General features: G+C 39.5%; 1 pseudogene across 1 annotated transcript; it reads right to left on the minus strand.

Moving 5' to 3' along the window:
* Positions 1-22,502: 22,502 nt before the first annotated feature.
* On the minus strand, positions 22,503-23,486 carry LOC103261651 (annotated as a pseudogene). Its single transcript, XR_002482039.1, has one exon. The product of XR_002482039.1 is annotated as an RRP15-like protein pseudogene (transcript).
* Between the last annotated feature and the right edge of the window lie 335 nt (positions 23,487-23,821).

The raw sequence follows: 23,821 nt of genomic DNA on the forward strand, positions 1-23,821 counted from the left end.
AAGCATTTCTGGAGTACACTGTTGCTTCCTTTACACATGAGGCCTTAGGGAGAAATTCCTGTCAGGTCTTAGTTAAGAATATTACTTTTCCTACTGTTTACTACTATTTCACTAATTGTACAATTGAATTTGTTTTATTTTTAGCCTTTGGACATTGTGATCTTTGCTGTAAGGTAGGTAATACCCCAAATTTACATATGAGTAGATTGAGGCACCAAGGGGTTTAGTAACCTTCATAGGATCACACAGGCTTAAAAGTGGCAGAGCTGAAACTTGAACTCAGGCATTCTAGCTCCAGAGTACATGTTCTTAAATACTGAACATGTGAGTTATTTTATATGCCCAAATCATGGTAAGTAGACTTCCAAGATGGCTGTCAGTGATTCCTACCTCCTGATGATATTCATGTCCTTGTGTAATCCAGTCCCCCTTCCTGAGTGTGGGTTGACTTAGTGACTCGCTTCTTACTAGTCAAATATGATAAAAGTGGTGAGATATCGTTTTAGTGATTAGGTTACAAAGATTGTAATGTTCATCTCACTAGCAGACTCTGTCACAATAGATGGCTTTGAGACTCAATCTTACTGCACACAGAGAGCCAAGTCCTGCTAACCATCACACAAGCTCAAAAGCAGGTCATTTCTCAGCCAAGTCTTTCGATGAGATCACAGATCTTGGGCTGATAGTTTGTAAGATAATAAGAATGTGTGGTTTTAAGTTGCTCAGTTTTGGAGTAACTTGTTACATAGCAACAGCTAACTAATACATTGAACTTTTGTCTTACTTTTTATTTTATTTTATTATTTTTTTAGAGATGGAGTCTTTTCTGACACTCATGCTGGAGTGCAGTGGCATGATCATGGCTCACTGCAGCCTCCAACTCCTGGGTTCAAGTGATCCTCTGACCTTAGCTTCTTGAGTAACTGGGACTACAGGTACATGCCACCATACTCAGATATTTAAGCCATTTTTTTTTTGGTAGAGACAGGGTCTCACTATGTTGCCCAAACTGGTCTCGACCTCCTGGCCTCACCAATCCTCCCATCTTGGCTTCCCAAAGTGCTGAAATTATAGGCATGAACTACTACTTTTAGCTATACTTTTACTTTTTGATCCTAATAGTGCTTTTCTTCCTTCTTATTGTGTGTTGTGTCCCACTCCTAACCCAGTGACCTCTTCTGGCAATGTGGTAAGTATAAATAAGCAAACAAGAACCCAGACTTTGAATTAGGACTCAGGACTATCTGACTCCCAAGTCCAGACTAGTTTCATAGAGGATAGTTGAGGAATAATGACTAATTCTTGAAATCATATCTATGCTACATTGTAGCATGGGTGTATTGTGAGAATGAAAGTAGGCTCCAAATTATAGAAAATGAAGAAAGGACTGGATTTAATGTGTTAGAAAATAGAGATTTGTTGATGAGTTTTAATGCAGCGGATGAGAGACATGTTTCAGGAAGAGCCAAACGAGAATGGAGAAAACACTTGTATTAGTTATCTACTACTGTGGATCAAATCACCCAAACCTAGTGGCTTAAAAATTACAATAATCTGTGATGATTTTTCAAGGTTTCTGTTGGTTAAGAATTCAGTCACAGCTCAGTATGACAGTTCTGGCTTGGGTTTGCTCATGAGTTGACAGTCAGATGTTATCTGGGCCAGTGGTCATCTGAAGACTTGACTGGAGCTGGGGAACTCATTTCCAAGATGGTGCACTCACAACTTAGTTATGGCAACTTGATTCTTTTCTGTGTGGGCTTTCTGTGTGGATGCTTGAGTATCTTCATGACATGGCAGCTAGTTAGCTCAGAGCAAACCTTGGGAGGAATATAGATAAATACTTGGGTTAAATTTGTCATATTTAACTGGAAGTGAAGTCATATTTTAAAAATCTCTTCAGACTGTCCATAGAATGCAGATATATTATTAAAATAGTGAAGGAATTTGTTGAAACACATTATATTCTGAGTGTGAAGTTGATAAAATAATTTTAAAAGTGGCTTTTCATTGTGACTGTATCATCTTCTAGAGATATTCAATATTTATTGGTCTTCTCACTGCTTTTGTAATGCTAATAGAGCAAACACAACTTTTATAAGAAATTGAAATAATAGCAGCAGGTGTGCATCATAAGAGCTTTTTTTCCTCCCACAAACTTCTCTTGAGGTATAAGATGAGGTATGAAATCAAACCAAAGAGGTATTTTGCGTCTGGTGAAATAAAACTAACAACATTAAAGCAGAACTCTTATATAATCATATTTTCCTCTTGGGGATTTCAGGATTTCCCTGAATACTTTACATGATTATTGTCATTATTTTGTTCTATGAGCATAGTGTTTTTCTGAAATTCTTTGATGAGAAATAACAACTATTACCAGGTCAGTCAGATAAACATTTCTAGGAAGAAAAATCACTACTCATTCCAGACAGCAGTTATTATGCAACGATCTAGCATCTTCTTGACAATGTATGATTATCTTTTCAAAGACTTCATTAACCCCAAATTGGACATCTCTCCTTAGCTTTTCAAAAGGTGATCTCTGGTACACAGGTGGCCACTTGTTCTCTGAAAAGCAACCCCTCTGTGATGATTGCTTCTGGGTTTAGCCTAATTCAGCTCCAAAGAAACCTGGGACACCTATTTAGGAAACACAACTCATATAGCTGCCTACGAAAATCTGATGTGCAAATATTGCAGAGTAAAGATGGCAGATGAGTGGCTCCCAGAAAGCAGAGATTACCAATAAGTCCTGAAAAGCCTCCTTGGTCATTTTCCTCTCCCTGAACCTGGAGGTTTGTGTGAATGCATTGCAATGAGGGAACAGGTAATTTCTCAGGTATTTTTTTTTTTAAGGATAGGAACATATAATAATCATTTTATAAACAAAGGAATGAATGCCACATGTTCTCACTCGTAAGTGGACGTTGATCATTTATCATAACTCTACAAGAAAGGGATTGGCAGAAGTGGGACACTACCGGGGGGGGCACATAACACCAAGGGTACCTGATCCTAAACCAGGTGAAGTGAGGACCAATGGGAGGCCCAAACTTCATCTGTACATAGACCACTTATGTACCTAATCCTGACTTGTACCCCACATCTTTAAAATCAAATATTAAAAAATCATTTAATGATTGCTTATCGAGCAATTTACAAAAAGGCATAATTTTACAACCATCCTCAATGTTCCATCTATTTATTCTATTTTTTAAAAATAGATTTAAATAATTTAAATAAATAAACAATAAAGTTAAAGAATGGTGGTCAAATACTCATACAGTTTACCATATTAACCAGTTTTAAGTATACAATTCTGTAGAATGAAGTACAATCACATTATTGTGCAACCATCATCATCATTCTTCCCAGAATTTTTCCATCCTTCAAACTGAAACTCTGTGCCCATTAAATAATAACTTCCCACTCCTCTGTCCCCTGAGCTCCTGACAACCACTGCTCTTCCTTTTGTCTCTATGAGTTTGTCAACCTTAGGTACCTCACTTACGTGGAATCACACGATATTTGTCCTTTTGTGACTGACTTACTTCACTTCACATAATTTCTTCAAGTTTCATCCACGTTGTAGCATGTGTCAGAATTTCCTTCCTTTATAAGACCGAATGCTATTCCATTGTATTTATATACCACACTTTGTTTATCTGTTCATCACTTGGTGGACACTTGTGTTGCCCCTACCTTTTGACTGTTGTGAATAATGTTGCTATTAACATGAGTGTACAAATATCTGTTCACATTTTTGTTTTCCATTCCTTTGGGTGTATACCCAGAAATAGAATTGCTACCTGGTAATTCTGTGTAATGACATGGATCATATGATAATTCTATGTTTAATTCTTTTGAGAAACCATCATACTGTTTTTCACAGTAGTTATACGTTTTACATTTCTACATGCCTTATTATTATTATTGTTGTTGTTATTATTATTTGAGTTGAAGTCTCACTCTGTCGTCCAGGTTGGAGTGCAGTGGCTTACTCACGGCCACCCCAGCATTGACCTGCTGGACTCTGGCTATCCTCCTGTCTCAGCCTTCCAAGTAGCCGGAACTACAGGCGTGCGCTACCACGCCCAGCTCATTTTTGATTCATTGTAGAGACAAGGTCTCGCCAAGTTTTCCAGGCAATCCACTTGCCTTGGCCTCCCAAAGTGCTGGGATTACAGGCTGACCCACTAAGCCCGGCCTAATTTTTAAAAATGATAGCTTTTATGTGTTTTCTATGTGCTAGGGACACTGACAAGATCAATCTATTTTGATTTTTCTATTAAAAAGATTGACATACAAGTCACATACTACAAACTCAGTGGTTTTTAGTATATTTACAAAATTTGCTCTAGTCACAACTATCTAATTCCAGAATATTTTCATTAGCAGTGACGCCCATTCTCCTCTATTCTCCAAGATCGTGGCAACCACTAACCTTCTTTCTGTCTCTATAGATTTGCTTATTCTGGGCATTTCATACAAATGGAATCATACAATGTGTGGGATTTTTTTGGTGACTGGTTTTTTTCATGTAGAGTAATGCTCACAAGGTTCATCCATGTTGTAGCTAGTATCAGTACTTTATTCCTTTTTGTGAGTGAAATATATTCCATTGTATGAATAGAACTCACTTTGTCTATCCATTTATCAGTTGATGGATATTTGGGTTGTTTCATATTTTGACTATTAGGAATAACGCTTTAAGGTAAATATCCATACACAGGTTTTTGTATAGACATATATATTCAATTCTCTTAGAGAGAGATATATATACACATATATATTTATCTATATATGGATCATGTGGTAATTCTATGTTGCTATGGACTGAATCTGTAGCCCCCAAAATTCATATTTGAAGCTCCAAGCCCCAACATAATGGTATTCGGAGGTGTAGCCTTTGGGAGGTAATCAGGCCATGAGGGTGGAGCTCTCATGCATGGGATTAGTGCTCTCAAAGAAGAGACACAAGAGAGACAATCTCTCTTTCTCTACCATATGAGGCTACAGCAAGAAGGCAGCTGTCTGCACACCAGGAAGAGATCTCTCACTAGACCTCAATCATGCTGGCATCTCTTGAACTTCCCGAACTCCAGAAGTATGAGAAATAAATGTCTGTTGTTTAAGCCACCCAGTCTGTGGTATTGTGTTATAGCAGTTTGAGCAGACTAACACACTATGCTTAACTTTTTGTGGAACGGCCAAACTGTTTTCCGACGTGGCTGCACCATTTTGCATTCCTCTTATTTGTATATGATGTTCCTGGTTTTTCCACAGTTTCACTGATACTTATTGTCTGTTGTTTGATTATAGCTATCTTGGTGGGCATGATTTGGCGTCTCATTGCAGTTTTGATTTGTCTTTCCCTGATGTCTAATAATGCTGAACATCTTTTCATGTGTGTACTGGTAATTTGTATATCTTCTTTGGAGAAATCTTTATTCAAATCCCTAGCCCATTTTAAATTGGATTATTTGTCTCTTTATTGTTGAATGGTGTCTGAATTATTTAATCCTCGCTAAAAGAGGATGGTGCAGCTGGACTCAGTGGCTCAGTCTGTAATCCCAGAACTTTGGGAGGCTGAGGCAAGTGGATTGCCTGAGCCTGCAGGTTCGAGACCAGTCTGGGCAACTTGGCAAAGCCTACTCTCTATAATAAATAAAAAAATTAGCCAGGTGTGGTAGCATGCACGTGTAGTTTCGGCTACTTGGAAGGGTGAGGCGGAAGGATCACTGGAGCCCAGCAGGTCAACACAGGGGTGCCTGTGAGCATACCACTGCACTCCAGCCTGGGCGATGGAGTGAGACTCCAACTCAAAAAAAAAAAAAAAAAAAAAAAAAGCCGGGCTTGGTGGCTCAGCCTGTAATCCTGCGCTTTGGGAGGCTGAGGTGAGTGGATTGCCTGAGCCCGCGGGTTTGAGACCCGCCTGGGCAACTTGGCGAGACCTCATCTCTACAATAAATCAAAAATTAGCCCGGTGTGGTAGTGCGCGCCTGTAGTTCCAGCTACTTGGAAGGCTGAGGCGGAAGGATCGCTGGAGCCCAGCAGGTTGAGGTTACAGTGGTCGGGAGCGGCCACCGCACTCCAGTCTGGGTGACAGAGTGAGACTCCAACTCAAAAAAAAAAAAAAGAAAAGAAAGGAAAAAAAGAAGATGGTGCTATATTGTCCCTTTTGTGTAGATGAGAAGAGTTGGGACTTGAAGAGGCTGGCAGATGGGAGAGCTGGAATTTTACCCCAGGTTTGTGAGATGCTGGCGCCTGAACTCTTAACCACCAAGCTACACTGTTTCTAACTCGGTTCTCTGCTGCTGTGGGATATTCATTTGACTGTTCTATCCCAGTGCAGTCCCAGCATTAAGGAGTTTTCCTTTGGATGGTACTTAGGGTTTGTCTTCAGTGTTCACTTTTACACAGTTCATTAGATGGGCTGAGTAGCTGAACTTCCATTCTTAAAATACCCAAATCTTCAGATTGACCAAAAGTTTCCATTCTCTATTGGCTGTGCCAATGCCAAGAAAGCAGAATTAGCATGTGGCTTTTTGAGAGTTGATAGTAGCAGGTGCCTATTGGTATGTGTGAGAACATTCAACTACTCAGAAGGCTAAATAAATGCCTGCCCTGAATCTGACCATATTTCTTCAGGGGTTGATTCATCCAGAATCTTGATTTTTAAACCTTTGTGTATCTGACAAGTATTTATCTCCTTTAGATATCATTGAACTCTTGTCTCATGGTTAAGATTCTTGTGAGTGCTTTGTAGATGCTTAATACTTGTTGAGAAACAACAACAACAACAACAACAAACTAAAACTACTATTGCAATGAATTTGTTTTACTTTTAGTCCATGGATGTTGTGAACCAAACTTACAGGGTTGGTTGGCTAAATGATGCTTCTCAAACTGGGTGCACTCAAATCATCAAGAAGACTTGTAGAAAGGGATTACTGAGCACCAGTCCCACAGTTTTAGTTCCATAGATCTGGGGTGGGATTCTGAGAATGTATGATTCTTATATTCTCCTGGGTGATGCTGATGGACCAATGTATAGGCCACATTTGAAGAGCACCAGGCAAGTGGTCAGATTCCCGAGTTTCACTGCATTAACTCCAATGTCCTGCCTGGCTTCAAGTCTATCTTCAAGTTGGTCTCACTGTTTTCACACAACCTCCATTCTCATTTCTCACAAACGACACTTTCCTATGAACTCAGGCCAGGCATTTTACTGTCCTCTGAACAGAAATGGGCCCATGCATGTAACTGCCCCTTTCCCTGGTATTTCCTTGCCAAGGCCTACCGTATGTGTGGTGGGCAGAATTCTAAGATGGCCCTCAATATTTTAACCTCTAGTGTGCACCCCCCATATAACTCCCTCCCCTTGAGTATGAACAGAAGCTGGAAATATGGTGAGATGTCACTCCTGTGATTAGGTCACTAATTAGTTGGAATTGAGTCAGTCAAAATGGAGATGACCTAGGTGGGCCAGACCTAATCACGTGATGCATTAAAGGAACTAGCCCCTCCCTGAAGTCAGAGTTATTGGAAAGATGAGGAGGCCTGTGCAGGAGCTACATGGAAAGGAACAGTGGGCAGCTGTGAGTGGCTCCCAGCTGACAACTAGCAAGAGATAATGGTCTCACTGTGACAACCATAAGAATCTGAATTCTGTCAACAACCACATATGCTTGGAAGAGGACCATGAGCCTCAGGTAAGACCACGGCCCAGCTGACACCTTGACTGTGGCCTGGTGTGACCCCAAGCAGAAGACTCATGTAACCTGACCCATAGAAACTAAGATAATAAATCTGTGTTGGTGTCACTATGCTTGTGTTGATTTGTCACACAGCAATAGAAAACTAGCACCATGTGGCACACACTCTTATTCTGCTACCCTGGGCCCCAGATGCCTGGGAGTCATTATGCACAACATAGTAGCAGGGCATTACTTTCTCTACCTAGAGATGGGCCCACACTCTAGTAACCACAAACACCCACTGATTGACATCAATACAAAAAAAATCATGCGATGTCCACCTTTAGCACCAAAACCGGCTCCTAGAATCTTAGGAATTGCAGATTTTCTTTCTTTCTTTTGCAGATTTTCTTTCTTTTAGATCATTTAAAAAATCAACACATATGTATACACATTTATGGGTTACATGTGTATTTTGTTATATGCATAGGATATGTAATGATCAAGTCAGGGTATTAGGGGGAACCTATCACCTCTAGTGTTTATTGTTTCTATTTGCTGGGAACATTTCAAATCCTCTCTTCTAGCTATTTTGAAATATACAATTCATTATTGATAACTGTAGTCCCCCAACTCTGCTGTTGAACATTAAAACTTATTCATTCCATCTAACTATGTTTGTACCCACTACTCAACCTCTCTTCATCCTCCTCCCCTTACCTACACAGCTTTCCTGACCTCTTGTATCTTATTCTACTTGCTACCTCCAGGACATTCACTTTTTTAGCTCCCACATATGAGTGATAATATTTGTCTTTCTGTACCTGGCTTATTTCACTTAACATAGTGACCTCCACACTTTATCCACACGCTGCAAATGACATCATTTCCTTTTTTTTTAAATGGCCAAATAGTATTCCACGGTATGTACATATACCATATTTTCTTTATTCATTTGTCCTTTAATGGACACTTAGGTTGATTACATAGTTTGAGTGCTGCAATAAATGTGGAAATGTACAAATCCCTTTGATATACTGATTTCTTTTCCTTTGGATAAATGCCCAGTAGTGGGATTGCTGGATTGTATGGTAGTTCTATTTTTAGTTTTTTTGAGAAATCTTCATGCTGGTTTTTCATAGTGGCTATACTAATTCACATTCCCAGCAACCTTGTATAAGAGCTCTCTTGCCAGCATCTGCTATTTTTTGGCTTTATAAAATAATAACCATTCTGACAGGGGTAAGATGATATTTTATTGTGGTTTTGATTTGCATTTCCCTGATGACTAGTGATGTTGAACTTTTTTTCATATACCTATTGGCCATTTGTATGTCTTCTTTTGAGAAATGTTTATTCATGTTCTTTGTCTGCTTTTTAATGGGATTATTATTATTTTTTACTGTTGAGTTGTTTGAAGTCCTTGTATATTCTGGATATTAGTCCCTTGTCAAACGAATAGCTTGCAAATGTTTTCTTCCCTTCAACAGGTTGTCTCTTCACTCTGTTGATTTTTTTCCTTTGCAAAAGCTTTTTAGCTTAATATAGTCCCATTTGTCTATTTTTGTTTTTGTTGCTGGTGCTTTTGACATCTTGGCCACAAAATCTTTGCTTAGATCAATGTCCTGAAATGTTTCTCCTATGCTCCTCTAGTAGTTTTATAGTTTTGGATCTTATATTTAAGTCTTTAACCCATATTGAGTTAATGTTTGTATATGGTGAGAGATACCATACACGTTCTTCTGCATGTGGATATCCAATTTTCCCAGCACCATTTATTGAAGAGGTTGTCATTTTCCCATTGTGTGTTTTTAGTGCCTTTGTCAGAAATCGGTATGCTGTAAAGACATGGATTTATTTCTGGGTTCTTTATTCTGTTCAATTGGCCTATGTGTCTGCCTTTATACTAATACAGTGCTGTTTTGGTTACTATAGTTTTGTAATATATTTTGAAGTCAGGTAGTGTGATGCCTCCAGCTTGGCTCTTTTTGGTCAGGATTATTGAGATACAATTGTATATAGAACACTTCTTGCTAGCAGAATCAACAAATTCAAGTGATTTAGGGTTTTTTTTTTTCTTGTATATTCTGGGTCCCAAAGGTAATTGCTACTTATGTTGTGTGTTCTGGGGTTATTGTTCTCAGCCTGTTTACTCCTTGGGAACAAGGATAGCATGTCTGTGTTGCTTGTGTGATGTACCATCCTGGCATACAGCTGGGCTCATAGAACACGTACCAGATACTATGTGGAGCATATGTATGTGACCGTACCACCTTGGATTCTTACCAGGAGATTGCACAGGCTTGCTGTTGTTTATCTAGATGATTCTCTTTGGTAAAAGTACATACTCATGTCAAGTTTGAGCGGGAAGGGAAAATTAAATGTATCTAGAGGGCCTAGGGATGCAACAACTGGAGACAATGATTCAAGAAACCTTTTGGAATTTAATGATTAATGGTTCCTGGAAATGATACCCAATGAGCGACTGGGTGACTTCAGTGGAAGACAAACAACTCCCCCAGTTGATTTTCCTCTTATTACTCCAGAACCTTTGGTTGGCTGGACACCGATTTACTGGGAAGGCTTAAACCACTCGGAACAGTGGGATAAATAACAAAGACATTTTTCTTTTTAAAATGGAGCTCATCGAGGGCTGAATTTCTGTTCATTTAGAATTTGATAGAATCAAGGAGTTCCTTAAAGCTTTCAAGTACTGTGTTTTTCCTGCATAGACTTCTACAATGTGACACCTTCACAGACCAACAGAAAAGAAACAAGTCACATTATTCCAGAAAGTAACTACCCAATTCTGTTCCTGAATCCTGTGCTAGTTTTGTCTCATCCAGTGAAACTATTAGTGGCTTTGAATATTAAAAATAAAAAGACACCAAGGCCGGGCATGGTGGCTCATGCCTGTAATGCCAGCACTTGGGATGCCGAGGCAGGAGGATTGCTTGAGCCCAAGAGTTTGAGACGATCCTTGGCAACATAGCAAGACCTTGTCTCTACAAAAAATCAGAAAATTAGCCTGGCATGCACCTGTAGTCCCAGCTACTCAGGAGGCTGAGGCAGAAAGATCACTTGGGCCCAGGAATTCAAGGCTGCAGTGAGCCATTATCGTGCCACTGCACTCCAGCCTGGGTGACAGAGTGAGATCTCTACTCAAAAAAAGTAAAAATAAAAATAAAAATAAACAGAAGACAGAACAAAATCACCTCCCTTCTCCCATTTCAAACCTCTCCTTGAGTCACTGTTTTACTTCAGTCGCATTGCAGTGAAGTCAGCAGCACCATGTGGGAGATGGCACATCTGGATTCCCTTTCTGCCCTGGCTCCCAAGGGGCCCTACAACTGTCCTCAGCCAGGCTGACACCCCCTTTGGCCTTAATCAGTTTTCTTGTAAAGTTAAGCTCTGCAGCAGTTTTTCAGGTGCCTTCTGTCTGTGGTTTTCTGGGGAAAAAGATTCAGCATTGACTAAGTGGAGACCAGTTAGGTCATGAACCTGATAAATCGTCATCTTGGTGGTTGCTCTTCTATTGCAAAGGGTTAGCAGAGTGTTTCTGTAAGGGGCCAGATACTACATATTTTAGGCTTTGCAGGCTACATGATCTCTGTTGCGATTATTCAAATTGTAAATGCAGTAAATGAATGGATGGCATGGCTTCAAATACAACTTTTTTTTAAAGCAGATAATGGCAGAATTTGGACCATGGTTTTGACTTCACTGACTCTTGCTCCACTGGCTACTTTCAGAAGACCCGAGGTTGTACAAAGTTGAGGAACAGGGACCTCAAGAGATAGCTTGGCAATCTTTGAAGTCTGGTGTGACAAGTGATGAGCTGTATTGTGGTGCTACTGCTTCTTTTTAATGGTGTGACCTGGGTCATTTGCGTCTCTGATCTTAAGCTTGTATAACTCCTAAAACAGAGATAATGAAAGTGACTTTTCCTGAGCACTCACCGTTGGAAGTTTTTACCACCTAATTTGGTCCTTACTGCAACACCATGAGTCAGCCATGGTCCTACTTTGCTGCCTGTGAGGATCCTGGGGTGACTGCCAACTTCCCAGGGTCCAGACCCTGCCCCACACTATCACATCAGGGTCCCTGGAGGTGGCCATCAGCAATTTGAAAGCTCTCTAGCTGAGTACTTTGGGCAGCTGAGTTTGAGAACCAGTATTATCAGGCAGGCATTTTTATTGTCTCTCTTGTACTGAGTTCATGGGATAAGATTGCCAAAGCATGTACAACAAGAAAGTGAGCAAAACAGGATTCAATCTCAGGTCTGTAAAATTCCAAAGCTTGTTTTACACACTATGTTACTTTGCTCCCCCAACTGAATGAGGCTGGAGTCATGAGCTGGTGAGAAAACCCAGCTGTATTTGTGTGAATATTTTATTAACACTAGAGTACAATATATGGCATCATCATCATCATCATCATTGTTGCTATTAATATTGGACATTTACTAGAGCTGGTATATTAGTCATCTATGCTGTGTAGCAAATTACCACAATCTAGTGGTTTCACACAACACCCATTTGTCATCTCACAGTTTCTAAAGGTAAGACGTCTGGGCAGGGCTTACATGAGTTCTCTGCTCAGGATCTGACAGAGTCTCACCTTCCAATCAAGGTGTCGGCCAAGCTGTATTCTCATCTGAATGCTTGATTATGAAGGGATGCCCTCCAAGCCCCCTTAGGTTGCGGATCAATTTTACTTCTTTGCAACTGTAATATTCATGGTGGCTGGGTTTCTCAAGGCCAGTAAAACCACTATAGCAACACATCTGCACTTTCAAGAAAGTTAGGACCTTCTTCACAAGGCTCACTTGATTAGGTCAGGTCACTCATGATTACCTTCCTACCCTCCTTTTTAAATAAACTTGATTTTTAAGAGCAATTGTAGGTTCACAGCAAAATAGAGTAGAAAGTACAGAGATTTTTTCCTATGCTCCCACCCCTACATACATGTAGACTCCCCCACTATCTACATCCTGCCCCTCTGCTATGGTCTGAAACCTAATTCCCCAAGGTGATGATATTAAGAGGTGAGGCCTTTGGGAGGTGATGAAGTCATGAGGAATTAGTGCCCTTATAAAAGAGGTTGAAGGGAGCACCCTTGTCCCTTTTACTATGTGAAGATGCAGCAACAAGGTACTATGTATGGAATAGAGAGTGAGACCTCACCAGACACCACATCTGCTGGTGCCTTGATCTTGGACCTCCAGCCTCCAGAACTGTGAGAAATGCATTTCTATGATTTATGAACTACTTATACTAAGTCATTTTGTTATAGCAGCCCAAACAGGCTAAGATGTGGTGATACATGTTACAATTGATGAACCTACAATGACACATTATGATCGCCTAAAGCCCATAATTTACATTAGAATTCACTCTTGGTGTTGTACATTGTATGGGTTTTGATGAATATGTAATGACATACATCCACCATTATAGTAAAATACAGAATAGTTTCACTGTTTTATTTTTATTTTTGAGATGGGGTCTTGCTATGTTGCCCCAATTGGTCTCAAAGTCCTGGGCTCAAACAAGCCTCCCACCTCAACCTCTGGAGTAGCTGGGACTATAGATGTGAGCCACCATGCCCGGTTCTAGCTATACTACTTTAAAAATCCTCCATACTCCACAATACATCCCTCCCTCTTCTCCAACCTCTGGAAAGCATGGATCTTTCACTTTTTTCATAGTTTTGCTTTTTTCAGAATGTCATTTAATTGAAATCACACCATATGTAACCTTTTCGGCCTGGCTTCTTTCACTTAGCAATGTGCATTTGAAGTTCTACTGTCTTTTCATGGCCTGATAGCTCATTTCTTTTTGACTCCTTTTTTATTCACTTAAAGTCAACTGATTTGAGAATTTCTAACCTTGTTACTTTCCTTCACCTTTTTTTTTTTTTTTTGAGTTGGAGTCTCACTCTGTCGCCCAGACTAGAGTGCTGTGGCACGCTCCTGGCCACTGCAGCCTCAACCTGCTGGGCTCCGGCGATCCTTCCGCCTCAGCCTTCCAAGTAGCTGGAACGACAGGTGCGCGCTACCACGCCTGGCTAATTTTTTGATTTATTGTAGAGATGAGGTCTCGCCAAGTTGCCCAGGTGGGTCTCGAAGCCACAGGCTCAGACAATCCACTCACCTCAGCCTCCCAAAGCGCAGGATTACAGGCTGAGCAACCGAGCCCAGCCCTTTCCTTCACCTTTATACCATAGCTTAATTGTGAGAATGATATCCCATCTTGGGGATATCAAGGGGAAAGGAATAATGTAGGGCTCGTAGGACAGGGTATGGGAAGCTTGGGACCACCTTAGACTGTCCTCCACAATTGGGAAGCAGGGCAGTTCATCCCAGGCACACTTCTCAAAATGGAGTCAAGAGCTCTGCTCTGATTCTATGTGGAATTCACAAGCCAAGGGAAAACCATGACCTTTAGAGTCCACCAATGTCTCTATCAATCTGCACACAGCACCAGCAATTGACCAGTGTTTGGATCCGATGGCACCCTACTCAGTGGTTGTTCTTCTAATCCATTGAAGAGACAAAATAAGTATAGGTATAGCAGGATTTTCCAGTTTGAAATGTGTTTGGAGAAAAATCCCAAGTACTGTTTTGGTGTGTGGTCAGCACAGTGACGCGCCTTGAGTGAAGTGGAAGGAAAGAACATCTCTAGCAAGATGAGGAGGTAAAGAGAGGGAGCTGCAGGACTAGTCCCACCCTAACCAGACTCACATTTGATGGGCTGCAGAGGCTTCCAGTTGGAGGAAATGCTGCTTTGGAAAGGCTGGTGTTGCTTTCCACTTCCCTTGTGATTATCCCAGGATCTACCCACAGTGTGAGGAGTAGCAGCAACAACACATCTGACACTTGCATACATTGCTAGAAGCTGAAGCTTGGGACCCCTTAGGAAATGGTGGTGATGGCAGGCCTTAGGGAGGAGAGATGAGGGGGTGGAGCAATTGTTATTTCAGGAGGTCACTGTGCATTTACCCTTTGCCAAGAGCTTTCCATTCAGTCCAGCCTCTTAGGTCAGTGAATGTATTCTCCAAGTAGACGGGGATGTAGAAACAATTTTCTTTCTTTAACCCAATGGACATAAGTCCCAGAGACTCTCCCAAATAGACAAATATTTTTGTATTTGTTCCCAATGAAATACACCTCAGAAAGTTGCCTTCTCTCTTCACCCAGTTCTGCAGTCGGGGATGCTCTCTCAGTTCTGATTAGGGCAAGGAAATGACATTCAACCCTGAGCGTCTTTGGTACTGCATGGGATGCCAGGGCTATGGGTACACCCTGAATAGGGCTTAGATCAGCTCTGTCTTCAAGGGGCTACATGTCAATCAGGACCCCTTGCAACAGAGATGAACAAATGCTTTGGGAACTGAGGAGAAGAAACATTTAACATTTCTAGGAGGGATGAGGGATATACTAGTTAACATACGTTTGATCACCTGCTAATAAAGTCAGAATTATAAATAAGTGTTGGCTTAAACAGCACTGTAGACCTGAGAGCTGTGAACACACAGAACTCTAGTCCTCTGGTAAGAACCAGGCTTATTCTTGTAGCCTCAGTCTTTGGGTTTGAAGAGACCTATCCTGTGGCAACTTGCATTTACAGAATAGGAATTGCAAGAAGGCTCTAAAAAGCACCTTTTCAAGGGAACAAACCACTACAAGGACTCCTTTAACATCTTAGCCAAACTTAGCTTGCAAACACCTACCGCTTGTTTTTGTAGCCCACAGGCTAAGAATGACTTTGGCATTTTTAAATGGTTGAAAAAAATCAAAAGATAGTATTTCCCAAAATGCAAAAATTGCATAAAAGTCAGATTTCGGTGTCCAAGAATAAAGTTTTATTGGAGCCCAGCCCATATGTTGCATTTTGCCTTTGGCTATGTTTGGACTGCAACAGCAGAGTCAGTAGCGGCTGCAGAGACCCTGTGGCCTACATAGCCTAAAATATTTACTGTCTGACCTGTTGTAGAAAAAGTTTGCCAACCCCAGCCTTAGGCCATGGGGTGAAAGAAGTGGAACAAAAACATACACAACTTGTAAAATGAGTAGAACACAACATTTTGCCAATCTGTAAAGTAAGCTGAACAAAAACATACACAATTGTGAGTGTGGATTGCAAAGGCTGGTTAGAAACTGGTTATAAAAGTGTTGGCAAGAGACTGCAATGCGTGGGTACATTTAAAATCACATCAATTTCAACGTTTATATATTCTGGTGCCAATTCAAGTATAGAGGGAAGAAAACTGAATCGAACAAAACCAAAGTATTTCTCATTCTGGCAAGAGCTGAGGGCAATTGGGTCTGCTGGACTTGTTCTCTGTTTACATACAAGCCTGCTTCTTTCGGAAAATTCTTGTTGAAGTGACTATGAAATGGTCTAAATGTTTGAAAGGAACACTGAGGTTCAATTTCATCCTGAAAAAAATAGACTTGGGTGCTGAACCACTTGAAAGTTTTCAAGGTCTTTTTTTTTTTTTTTTCCATCTTCCTCTTATTCTCCTGCCCTTTTATCTTATTGGATCTGCCTGCATTCTGGCTTATTCATGTCATTGACAAATATTTATCGATCATTCACTGTTTGCCAGGTGCCCTTATTAGAATTTACAATTTACCATTGGACAACAAGCTCAAAATTCTTGTCCAGTTGGAGCTTATAGTCTAATAGTGGAGTCAGAAAAATCCATAAGATAAATAAGTAAAAGGTACAGCAAGTTACATAGTAAGAGAGACAAGAATAACAGTCAAGATAGCACACCTTCAGGCTGAGGAATGTCACCATTATAGACAAAGTGGCAGGGGGATTGGGGGTGCATGAGAGCAGTCTCATTGGATGGTCTGGATGATCAAATTGGCATCAACAAACATCTGTGAGTAACTGGGAGCCCCCCGGTGGGTCAGCAACAACCTCTAACCGCAGGGGAAAATAAGACGAAGCAGAAATTTCCAGAAAACACTAGGAAAGCTTTTTAATTTCTACCCCACTAACTTTAAATTCAAGATAATTCTAGTTCAAGCCTACTAGAAACCTAACTTGTCAAGTGAATTAACATGATCAAATGAATCCAGACAACATTAGGGCAAAATGAAATGGAAGTAAATGTGGGATTTACTTCTTTATTCCATGTTGTTGTCTGATGCTGGGTCTTCCTGGGGGACTTTTATTATCCTGATCCCAGATGGAACTCACCTGAGTCAGACCTAACCTTTACCTAGAACCCCTACGTGGGATTTGGATGGATTTAAAGAACACATCCTTAGCAGCCTCGGTGAATAACTCTGAAACCTTGCAAGATCGATCTTTGTCAGGAACTTTTTGTTAACTTCTTTTGTGATGATGAGTACACTCAATCATCCTCTTAAAATAATAGATCAAATTAAGATTGAATTGGCTTTATCTCTGCACAGAAAGTAATTTTCTGAGTTTTATATGCTAAATTTCATTGTTTAGAATCATTTTGGAGATGTGATATGGTTAGTATCAATACACACATATGAACTTATCCACATAAATAAAATAATATATAAAAGAAATACATAATCTGTAAATATATATAATGTACTATATGTACATTTATATTTAATATTGCATTCAATGACATATGAAAGCTATCTGGTTACATTCAGATAACCAGATAACATATTTTCTATATCTGTTATAGTCAGGTAACATATATAATATGTATATTTAATATGATATATATACTTATCTATAATATAAATATGTATGTATTCTTTTGTACATATAAAATAGGCATATAAATATAAGGGGAGCAGATATATAATGAGGATATATTTATGCATAAGTATCTCCCTGGTTTGTTTTGGAAAGTTTTTTTTTTGAGCTGAGTAGGGGACTGGAGTTTAATTTATTTCTAGAAAAGAGTTGATGTAATTTGAATAAAAAATAAACAGACTTTCCCATTGGGTTTGAAATGCAATTTGTAATGCAAGTGTTGGAGAAAATGTTTATTTTTCTTTTCTAGGAACTGAAACAATTTTTAGAAGGGCTCTGTTCTCTTTGGAAAAATAATAGAGATAACAGTCATTCAAAGGAAAGATAAAGTTCAAAACAACCAAGTTCCACAGATAAAAACTTCCCCAGGGAGGTGGCAGAGGCAGCAGGGAGGGCCCGTTTGTGGTGTCTCTTCTGGGTGGCTCTTCAGTGCCTTTTACAAATAACAAAGGGCAGACATTTTTGCTCTAGGGCCTGAATCAAAACATAAAGAGAGATAAGAGCATCATAATTGGATGAAGCCTTTCCTTTTTATTCCTTGGTAAGTACTATTTGTGTAAAATATAGTCAAATTTAAAAAAAAATTAGTATAATTAGGACATAGAGATAATTGATTTTTTCCCCTAACTTGAATGTAAATGAAAACCACCTGAAAACTCATCAGCTCTCTTCCAGTTATTATCTCTGCATTTATTTCACGGCACCTCAAGTTTCTTGGTGATGACAATCCAGAGTCAAATGTGGAAGCCTGGGTCCCTATCCCTGTCTGCCTAGAGATTATGATCTTGTGATCTGACCTATGACCTAGGCATCAGGATTTTTTAAAGCCCCCAGGATGATTCGAACACTCTAGCATTCTCACTTTGTAGGAGAATTATGTAATTCTTTAAGTCATCCCAGAAAACTGCATTTATTCTTTGTGATTCTCACTCCACCTATTAAAGGAAGCCACTCCCCTTCCTGAACAACAAAGCAATCGGTACCTGCATTAATTGAACGTGTAACGTTTGGGCGTTTGTTTTCTACTGAGAGTCCAAGATTTGCTGAAGCCATGGAGTGTGCATTTGTGATGCTAAGGACAAAGAAATAGACGATTTAGATTTATCAGTCCTGAGAGGTGAGGTAGTAATTTCGTTCCTTGTTTCCTTCTCTTGCAATTTCGGGTTTGGGCTTCTGGCTTTTTCGATGAAGAGAAAGAAAAGGGGACAGAGCCAGGGTGGTCCCGAGGTGCTGTTCCCATCCGGCGTCCAGAAGATTGATGAAGTTGATTGCAATGAGGATCCACCAGCTCACTTTCTCCTTGCCCCATTGTGTGTGTGGGGCAAATACGAAAATGGGTGCAGGCATCAGATAACTCAGCCAGATAGCCGGGCTAGGTGGCTCAGCCTATAATCCCGCGCTTTGGGAGACCGAGGTGAGTGGATTGCCTGAGCCCGCGGGTTCGAGACCCGCCTGAGCAACTTGGCGAGACCTCATCTCTACAATAAATCAAAAATTTTGCCGGGCGTGGTCGCGCGCGCCTGGAGTTCCGGCTACTCGGAAGGCTGAGGCGGAAGGATCGCCTGAGCCCAGCAGGTCGAGGCTGCGGTGGCCGGGAGCGGCCACTGCACTCCGGTCTGGGCGACAGTGAGACTCCAACTCAAAAAAAAGAAAACTTTTCTATGTCAGCTTCTCTGTTTCATCCATAGAGAGAAGTAGAGAGAGAGCTCCCACTTCACTCTACCAAGACTTAAATGAGTGCATAAATGAAAGCACTCCACAGAGTGCAGGATATAGAGTAACTGCTCAAATGAAAAAAAAAATTGCTACTACTTTGGAGAAACTTCTTATCTTCTCAGGCAATGACAAAGCATTTTTCAGAATGTGAAGTTTTTTTCCTTTTTTCTTTTTCAAAGGAAGAAGGTGAAAATGTGGTGATAAATGTCTTTAAAAATAGATGTGAAGCGAAGTCTAGGAATTAATCAGAGTGAGAAGTCTTCAAAGAAGAGAAGGACTTCCCATGGAGTTCTGCGGATGGAGTACAGGGCTAGTGTGCATGGGGTGGGAGTGTTCCATGCTCCACAATCTGCCAGGTGTATCTCACATCATGTACTTTGTGCTGGTTATGTCTTTACTTCTCAGCCCCCCACAGATCATCCTTTCTCTCCATTGTTCTTTCTCCATGGCTTAGACATTGCTATAGACTGAATGTGTTTCCAAAATTCATGTATTTCTCTACCTTCAGGATCATTTCCTAATGTGTGTGATATGTTTCACAGGATGGTCCAGTAAAATAATATCGCTGTGTCTACTGTTAGTAGCAAATCCAAGAGTGACTGAGCTTCGCTTCATATCTAGAGTATGTCAACCAGAATAGAAACAGCCGTGAAAAATGATGACCTTTATCTTTGCATTAGCAAGCTATAGACTAGTTATGCCTTAATGTGCATCTTAAAATATATTTTTCCATTGAAAAAGAAATACCTCCATGATTATGACCAAAAACTATGAAAAACAGAAATAAGTAAAAAGAGGGGGAAACAAAATTGCTTGTTGTCACCATCACCGAAAGATATTGGCTGCTAACATTTTAGTGAATCTCTTTCTAGTCTTTTAATTTTTAAAATTTGTATCTTAACTAAGTTTGTGATTACATTGCATATATAATTCTGTATTCTGCATTTCGAGTATAATATTATGATACATTTCTTCATATTTTACTTATTCCTTTCAAGTGCTTTGTTTAATGGCAGCATAATTTCTTTCTATTTTTCCCTTTAATAGTTCCTTTTTTGGGGGATCTGCTTTAAGGAGTCTATGAAATTAATGCATGTTAAATAGGATCTTGCTTAATATGGTCTGCATTTCTGTGATTGGATGGATCATACATGCTACCAGAAATAAAATACAGTACCTTGGAGATATTGTAGATTTGGTTCCAGACCGCCACAACCAAGCAAATATTGCAACAACGCGAGTCACAATAATTTTTTGATTTTCCAGTGCATATAAAAGTTATGTTTCCAAGGTTGGATGTGGTGGCTCTTGCTTGTAATCTTAGCATTTTGGGAGGCCAAGGCTGGATGATTGCTTGAGCTCAGGAGTTGGAGTCACAGTGAGCTGTGATTGTACCACTGTAGTCTAGCCTGGGCAACAGAGCGAGACCCTGTCTCTAAGAAAAAAAGAGTTATGCTTACATTATACTGTAGTCTATTAAGATACAATATGTTTGCTTTAATTAAAGTATATTTTATTGTTAAAAATGATAATGATCTTCTGAGCCTTCAATGAATCGTAATCTTTTTTGCTGGTGGTGGATCTTGCCGTGATGTTGATGGCTGCTGACTGATCAGGGTGGGGGTTGCAGAAGTTTGGGAAGTCTGTGGCAATTTTTAAAAGACAACAAAGTTTGCCATACTGATTGACTCTTCCTTTCATGAAAGATTTCTCTGTAGCATGTGATACTGTTTGATAGTATTTTACCCACAGCAGAACTTCTTTAAAAAAATTAGCGTCAATCCTCTTAAATCCTGCTGCAGTTCTATCAACTAAGTTTATGTCATATTCTAATCTTTTGCTGTCATTTCAACAGTGTTCACAGCATCTTCACTAGGAGTAGTTTCCATCTCAAGAAACCATTTTCTTTGCTCACCCATAAGGAGCAATTCCTCATTCATTCAAGTTTTATCATTCGATTACGGCAGTTCAGTCACATCTTCAGGCTCTACTTCTAACTCTAGTTCTCTTGCTATTTCCACCACATCTGCAGTGACTTCCTCCACTGAAATCTTGAACCCTTCAAAGTCATTCATGAGAATTAGAATCAACTTCTTCCAAACTCCTGTTAATGGTGATGTTTTGATCTCTGCCCATGAGTCATGAATGTTCTTTTTTTTTTTAATATTTGTTCACATTTATTTATATTAAAAGACACTAAAATTCAAAAGTTAGAATACAAAAATACGTTGTAACTTTTACTATTTTAACCACTTGATATCTTAAGTGTACACCTTCCTTTATGATAAATACCAGGCCATGGACTAATTTAACTTTAGTCATATAATACAGTAACACTCAAATAGGTGTAAAAATATAAACATTTTTGCTCTAGCACAGTTTTGGGGGGAAGGATTATCCCTCAATATACAACAGATGCAAGTATGTGCAATTGGGTGGTAGGAGACAACTGTTTTTATTATGGAAAGATGGTGAAAGAGATAGATTCTTTTCAGAAAAGAACAGATCACATTTATTAAATAGTTCCCTTACAAACTTTAGATCTTGGGCACATTTCACAGAAATTTTGGATTGATATTAAACAGTCCTTCCCTCCCCTTTTTAACAACTAGATACTACAAGTCACCCAATTTAGTAAACTTTAAGGCAACAATATGGAACCAAGTCTCAAATCAGATGTAATATTCTGCTGCAGATTACTTGTCGAACTCCATCATTTCACTGGCTGGGCAGTTCATAAAAGAGAATTTAAGCTAACTCAAATATTTGAGAGGAAAAAAAAAAAGAAGAGAGAGAGAGAACATATCAAATACGCTTCCTAAGATATTGTGTCTTATTGCCTAAGTGAATCATGAGAATTTCCACCCCACTAAATCTCTCCTGCAAAAACAGCCTAACACTTAAATCTCAGTCATTATTTGTATTATGTAGTAAAAGGAAACAATATAAAGTAGAAATCTGTTGGTTCATATTTGCCAGATTATCTAAAGTTAAAATGACTACCCCAAATCAGAAATAGTATATAACTTTACATTTTACTACACAGGTTTTCTCAATAGCATCCCCAAACAAACAAACAAAAATATATCAATTGTTCTCAAAAAATTGTTGCCTATAAATTGGAAGAAAAACATGAACTTCAAAGAGTTTATTTTAATTATGAATTGATACTGCATTTCTAGAAACACTGGTGATCCTGAAAAACACACCAATAAACATGACCACCATGATCCTGGCAAAATGCATACCTCGCTGGTAAAGCACAAATATTTCTTTTTACAAATGTTTTAAGGAACGATGGTTAAAATTAAGCAAGAGTTGAAAAATATAATTTTAATAAAGTGTAAGTGAAAAGGGGTAATACCAAAGCTGGTAAAAGTCTTTTTGCTTTCTTACAAGTGGTATCCTTATAACTCCCCACCTATCAGAGGATGAATTATTTTTCTAGAAAAAATAAAATGATTGCAAATTTTATTTTCTACAATGCTTTATGTATCAGAGTCACTTGCAGATTCTGGTCTGCTGTCATCTGGTACATCACTTTCCTTGCCCCAGTCTTTCATAGATGCTCCCATCATGAAATCCTCACACAGGATTTTCCAGTCCTGGGCCTCTTCTGATTTCACTTCAGTCTGTTTGGCTTTTGGACTCTTCACAGTAGAACTTGTCTCATTTGTACTTCCATCCATTCCTCTCAAAACGCTAATGAAATCTTTCTTGGAAACAGTTGATGTCAACTTAGCACACTTTCTAATAGAGCTTCCAGCTTCTTTAACTTTTTCATCAACGTTCTTTTGATGTGTCTGAACAGCATTAAATAATTGTACCACACCCCTCGTTGCAATTCTCTGAATTTCTTTCTGTCTCTTTGTCTTGGACAACATCTGGCTTTACTCTGTGCAACATTTCCCACTCCAGCTTCTTATCATGCTGTTTTTTTTCCTCTATTCTTTCTTGTTTTAACTTTTCTTTTTCCTTCTCCAGCCCTTTATTTTTTTTTTACCAGAATGGTGGATTTACTTTTAGGAGTTTTTTTGTTAAGGATTTTAGCCATGGCATCTGCCCAGCCTGTATTAGTCCCAACACTTGATTCTACGGCATTTTTATTTTCTTTGTCACAGGGCTGAACATCATCTTCATTGTCAACCTCTATTGCTTCATCATCGGAAGAAAAGTAATCCTTTTCCAATCCACAGCTTCCTATAGAACCTTCGCCGTCTGAAGCATCTTTGGCCTCGTCTTCCAGCTCCGATGATACGGTTCTTGCTACCATTTTCATCTTCTTCTTTGGGGGCTTTTTTAGCTTTTTCCCCACACTCACATGTGAATCCTGGACAGCTGTGACCATTTTCCCCACAAATGTTCTTAATGGTATCTAGAATGGTGAACACTTTCTTGAAGGTTTTCAATTGACTTTGCCCAGATCCATCAGAGGAATCACTATGTATGGCAGCTATAGCCTTACAAAGTGTATTTATTTTTTTCTATTTTTTATTTTTATTTTTGAGTTGGAGTCTCACTCCGTCGTCCAGCCTGGAGTGCAGTGGCACACTCATGGCCACTCCAGCATTCACCTTCTGCCTCAGTCTTCCAAGTAGCTGGAACTACAGGCACGCTACCACGCCCAGCTAATTTTTTGAT

This window comes from Carlito syrichta, unplaced genomic scaffold (assembly GCF_000164805.1).
Source record: "Carlito syrichta isolate Samal-C Ts95f unplaced genomic scaffold, Tarsius_syrichta-2.0.1 Scaffold303960, whole genome shotgun sequence".
Taxonomy (NCBI): domain Eukaryota; kingdom Metazoa; phylum Chordata; class Mammalia; order Primates; family Tarsiidae; genus Carlito; species Carlito syrichta.